We start from the raw sequence: 6,000 nt of genomic DNA on the forward strand, positions 1-6,000 counted from the left end.
TTGACGGTTCCAATAGGTTCATATGATGATTTCGGACGTGGGCGTATGTTCGAATCGGGTTTTGGATAACTTGGGAGCATTTTGGCGCTTAATAGTTAAAATCAACTATTTGAAGGTTTAAAGTTCTTAAAATTTGGTTTGGAGTAGGTTTTGGAATAATTGAAGTCTGTTTGGAATTCCGAGTTTGGGAATAGTTCCGTATAGTGATTTAAGACTTGCACGCAAATTTTCGTGTCATTCCTAGTAGTTTAAGTACGTTTCGGCGCATTGGAAGTAAATTGAAGAACTTGAAGTTCTTATGTTTGAATCAATTTGGTTTGGGTATGATTATTAGATTTTTTGTTGTTTTAGACGTTCCGAGAGTTCGAGCGAGTCCGTTTTATGATTTCAAACCTGTTGGTATGTTCGGGCTGGGCCCCGAGTGTTAACCGGACGAGGCTTGGACCAATTTTGTAAATATGAGCCAAAACTGAAGCTCCTAGCTACTCGCAAATGCGAAGGAGAGGAGCTGCCTAGCATCCGCAGATGCGAAGTGTTTTGGTGCACCTGCGAATGCGCAGGTGCGAAGGCCTTGAAGCGGAGGGATGTGCAGGTGCAAAGGAATGGGCGCACCTGCGCTTGCGCAGAAGCGAGCAATTTGTCCGCAGGTGCGGTGCCAGGCCAAAGAGGGAAATGCGCACCTGCGAGGAATTTCCACAGGTGCGAAAGCCACATATACGGTACTCCTCCGCAGGTGCAAAAAACCCGTTTGGGTAGAACCTTAAAACGGACGAAGCTCAGTCCATTTTTGTTCGTTTTTCTTCCATGTTTGGGCGATTTCAGAGCTTTTTGAGAGGAGATTTCAACTAGCAATTTCGAGGTAAGTTAATTCTACACACCTTGAGTTAAATATATAGATTATGGGAAGATTATAACTAGTAAATCTTTGAAATCAAAGGTTTAGATGAAAAACCTAGATTTTTATAAAAACGAGATTTTAACCACGAAAATGGTTATGAAATCAGATAGAAATTATATATTTGAGTTCTTGAGATTATGGGTAACGTTTTCATCCGAAAATTTTCGGACTCCGGGCACGTGAGCCCGGGGTGAATTTCAGAAATTTTACCGTTTTGGTTAGGGTAAATTATTTAATAGCCTAAATTTGAATTATTGAACATGTATTAATTATTTTGTATAATATTTGGATAGTTTCGGATTTTTCGTCATCAAATTGAGGTTTTTGCGTCATTTTTGATCGGAAAAGTGGACTTTGAGACAAGGTAAGTCTCTTGTCTAATCTTGTGTGGGGAAAATTACCCCATAGGTGATTAAAATTAATAAATGTTGCTAATAGTGGGGGCTACATACACACGAGGTGATGAGAGTCCGTGCGTAGCTACTATTTATGCTAAAGTCCAGGTAGTTTATGACTCAAATCATGAAATATGTGTATAAATTGTATTCTTTACTTAATTAAATTATTTGATATATATATATTGTGAATTGTTAGGGAAGGTATTAAAATATGGAAATCTCATATGCTTAATTTTCTATTTAAATTAATTAATTGTTAAAAGAAATTATTCATCCTCTCGAATTGATCTTATAATAAATACACTCTCCTTTCGGAGGTACATAAGAAAACGTCCTCCTTTCTTGTGGAGCGGGCCGAACGCCTCGGCGGGATAAATGCATCTATGGATCGCGCCGCACGTCCCTCGGCAGTGTACACGACATTCTGGAATGGGCCGTACGACCTCAGCAGAAATCGTGCCTAATAATAATAATAAATACACAATACCTCGATGTTTTTAATTTGCAGCTTGTGAATTTAATTAATGGTGTGGAAGTTGTTGAAATTGAAAGAATTTAATTATTTCTGCTGATTTAATAAAATTATTCTTAACTCTGTGAATCATGCTGATTTAAATAAATTCTATTTTATTCTATTTATTATTGTTGACCCTTAGTGAGTGTCAAAGCCGACCATCTCGTCCCTACCACTTCGAGATTAGGCTTGATACTTACTGGGTACATGTTGTTTACGTACTCATACTACACTTGCTGCACTTTTTGTGCAGGATCTGAGGCAGGTACTAGTGGAGGACCTATCATCTTATACCCACATTATCCAGAGACGTAGTGGTGAGCTGCCTTTCTAAGCCGTTCTGCAGCTATCAGTGTCTCTTCTTGTATTTACATTTTGTCTATTTTATTTCAGACATTATTTAGAGTTTTGTATAATCTACTAGATGCGCATACACTTGTGACACCAGGTCTTGGCACACACATTGGTAGAATTTTGAATTGTATAATTTTCTTGGATTTAAGTTAATCGGTATCTTTTCTATTATCTTTAATATTGCTAGTATAAGAATAAAAATTACTTAGAAAATTAATCTGAAAATAACTGATATATTTTTAATTTATTTGTTGGCTTGCCTAGCTGTAATGTTGGGTGCCATATGACCTTTAGGTAAAATTGGGTTGTGACAGTATACGTTCGCGTGACATAATTGTGATTTTCAAAATTAAAACCGAAGTATGCGTTTGCGCAACTTTGGACAAAACAATCTTAATATTAATAAAGTGTTATTGATTGTCTACACGTACGCGTGACATTATTTTGACACACCAAATACGCTTGACCCATTTCAACATAATTTCATAATCACGAATAATCAAGTAATTACAAGGCGGTAAAATAATAAAATACACATAGGTTCTAAAATACGTAATTAAATAATTAATTAAGCCAAGTATGATTAAAGAGACCATGCTAAAATTACGGAATTCGGGAGTGCCTCACACCTTTTCTCGGGTTAACAGAATTCCTTACCCGGTCTTCTGGTTTTTGCGGACTTAAACAGAGTTAATTTTCTCGATTTGGAATTTTAAAATAAACCGGTGACTTGTGACACCATAATAATTATTTCAAGTAGCGACTCTTAATTAAATAAATAATCTCATTTCAAATAATATCACTTTAATTGTAAAAACTCTCTATCCTTCGGAAAAAAGTCGGTGTGCCAATAGATATTGATTTGATTGTCCATGTTCTGTAATTATTATATAAGCTAAAATGATAGTGGAATATAAAGTCCCAAAATATTAGGATTTCTCACACAATTTAAATAAGGAACGATTTAAATTTTAGTAGAATTAAAATTCCTAAATAGTAGGAAGATATCCGGCGTGAATTCTATTTTTAAACGGTAAAAAAGGCGAACTACATTTCGCTAAGAGTTTTCGTGCTTTTAATATAGTGTGTGTATATATATATATATATATATATATATATATATATATATATATATATATATATATGTGTGTGTGTGTGTGTGTGTATATATAGATTGATAGAAAAGATCTCTCCACACGCATTGAAGTGAATCAATGGCAATATGTACCAACGTGGGGATGCTACTCATGGCCACATCCAAAAGACCTCCGCCACTAGCAGCTACTTGTTTAATTTCTTCTTTCAGCCGTGGAAAGCCGTCACTTTATAAAAATTCCCCTTTTTGTCACGATCCAAAATCCATTATAGATCGTGATGGCGCCTAACAATACCGTCAGGCAAGCCAACGGTGATTTATCAACTTAGTTATTCATTCTTATTATTTTTGAAATCATAATTTCCATTAGTTAAATAGTATAAAATAGAATTTACAGAGTAAAATGATAATATTACGTGAACTACACTAATGAACACTCGTAGGAACTCCCAAAATTCGGTGTCACAAGTGCATGAGCATTTTTCTAAGGAGTACAATAATAATAATACTACATCTGTCCAAAATATAAATAGATAGGATAAAATACATAGTACAATGGAGACTCGATGGCTGTGATGCGTAGCTTAGAATGCAGCTCACATGAAGTCCCCTCAACAGGTGCGCCTACGCGCCAAGATGATCACCAAATGACTTGTCAGATCATGCACATTTAGTGCAGAAGTGCAGCATGAGTACGTAAATCAACGCGTACCTAGTAAGTATCTAGTCTAACCCCAGAGAAGTAGTGACGAAGGGTCGACATCGACACTTACTAGAGGTCCAAATAAATAATATGATAAATCATAAGAAGATATAAAGCACACAACAATAATGGGGTAAATCTGTAAGTTACATAATCTTCCAAATATTTCTTTTAAGGTATGAATTTTTCAACCTTGTATTCTATCTTAACAGTTCCGAAAATGTCAAGTGCTAATATCAAATAAATAAGGAATACCATATAAAATACCGGGCATCAGTGGGAAGGTTTATCTCATGAATATTCGAACTACTAGCGATATAACGCACGATTCTGCCAAGGTCGTTCGGCCCAATCCAGAATAATATGTACACTGTCGAGGATCGTGCGGCACGAACCATAGATGCATCTATATACTGCCGAGGCATTCGGCCAGCTCCACAAGAAAAGGAAGGAATTTACCGAATTAATACCACACATGAGCATAAAATGAATATGATCTTTACCATTTCTCAAATAACTCGCCCACAACTCAAAGTGTTAAGGCTTGACCTAGTGTACATATATATATTTATTTCTAAATCAATTTCAATTATAACTTCAATTAATTAAGCTAGCAGAATGAGTTCAAAGAATTCAAATATTATATGATAAGATCCTAAGTCTACCCGGACATAAACATGTTATAGCTACGTACGGACTCTCGTCACCTCGTGCGCACGTAGCACCCACAACTAGTTGCACATAACAATAAATATAATCTAGGGGGTAGGCTTCCTTCTCACAAGGTTAGACATGAGACTTACCTCGCTCCGAAGTTTCCTAACTGGCTCCAACGCCACTCTAACACCTCAAACTGATGCTCGTCGCTCCAAAACTAGTCAAACAATGTACAAACCAATCAAAATATACTTTAATACCCATAATTAATCAATTTAAATAATTTCCAACTCTGCTAGAAAAGTCGATAAAGCCAACCCTCGGGTCCACGTGCCTGAATTCCGAAATATTTTAAAGATAAACCTTACCCATAACACCACAAACTCAAATATATAATTTATTCCTAATTCCATGTCCAATTTCGTGATCAAAATCCAAAAATAAATCCATATACAAACCATGTATTTAACTTGTAATAGGTGGGAGTCACTTACCTTGCCATAGATGATGAAAACCTCCACTTGAAGTGTCACGACCCAAATCCCAACCTGTTTATATGTCGCCTATCGATTGTACTAGGCAAGCCGTCATTTCCAAAATACTTCCAATATTTAACAGAAAAGTAAATCAAGACATTTGAAATAGGCAAAATTTTCATAAAAGGGGGTAAAATCCAAAACACAAGTGCGGAAATAGCTCCCAATATCGGGGTGTCACTAAGCCATGAGCATCTATACATAATCAGTCTAGAAATGAAACGACTGTAACAGTTTGGATCCAAATACAATGAAAAAAGGATAAGGAAGGAGAAACAAGGACTGCGAATGCCATGCAGCTACCTCGATATCTCCAACGGTCAGCTACACGAAATATCAACACTCTCCGCATCCAAAAACTCCTAGATCTGCACACGAAGTGCAGGGTGTAGTATGAGTATAACAAACTCAGTAAATAACAATACTAAATGAGGAACTGAAAGATAGTGACGAGCTACAAAATTATAGTTCATTTTCAATAGTCTCAACAAGAAAAGTAGACATGCTTTCAAATCTGGCAAATTTAGTCAAATCAGTTTATTCGTTCCAAATTCAAGTAAAAACCATATAAAAGTATCCTTCAGAAGTTTTCCAAAAACAGTGATATATGGCAACTATGTGCAACAACAATGAAATCATATACAGCCTCTCAGGGAAACAATCACTCAGTCCCCCCATTCACTCCAACCTCTCAATCACTCATTCCTCACAGTCACTCGGCACTCAGTAGGTACCTGTGCTCACTAGGTGTGTGTACAGACTCCGGAAGGGATCCTTCAGCCCAAGCACTATATCAAGCCAATCATGGCATAAATCAATGAAAACATGTTGCGGTGTGTAGCCA

This window comes from Nicotiana tomentosiformis, chromosome 1 (genome assembly GCF_000390325.3).
Source record: "Nicotiana tomentosiformis chromosome 1, ASM39032v3, whole genome shotgun sequence".
NCBI classification, from domain to species: Eukaryota; Viridiplantae; Streptophyta; class Magnoliopsida; order Solanales; family Solanaceae; genus Nicotiana; species Nicotiana tomentosiformis.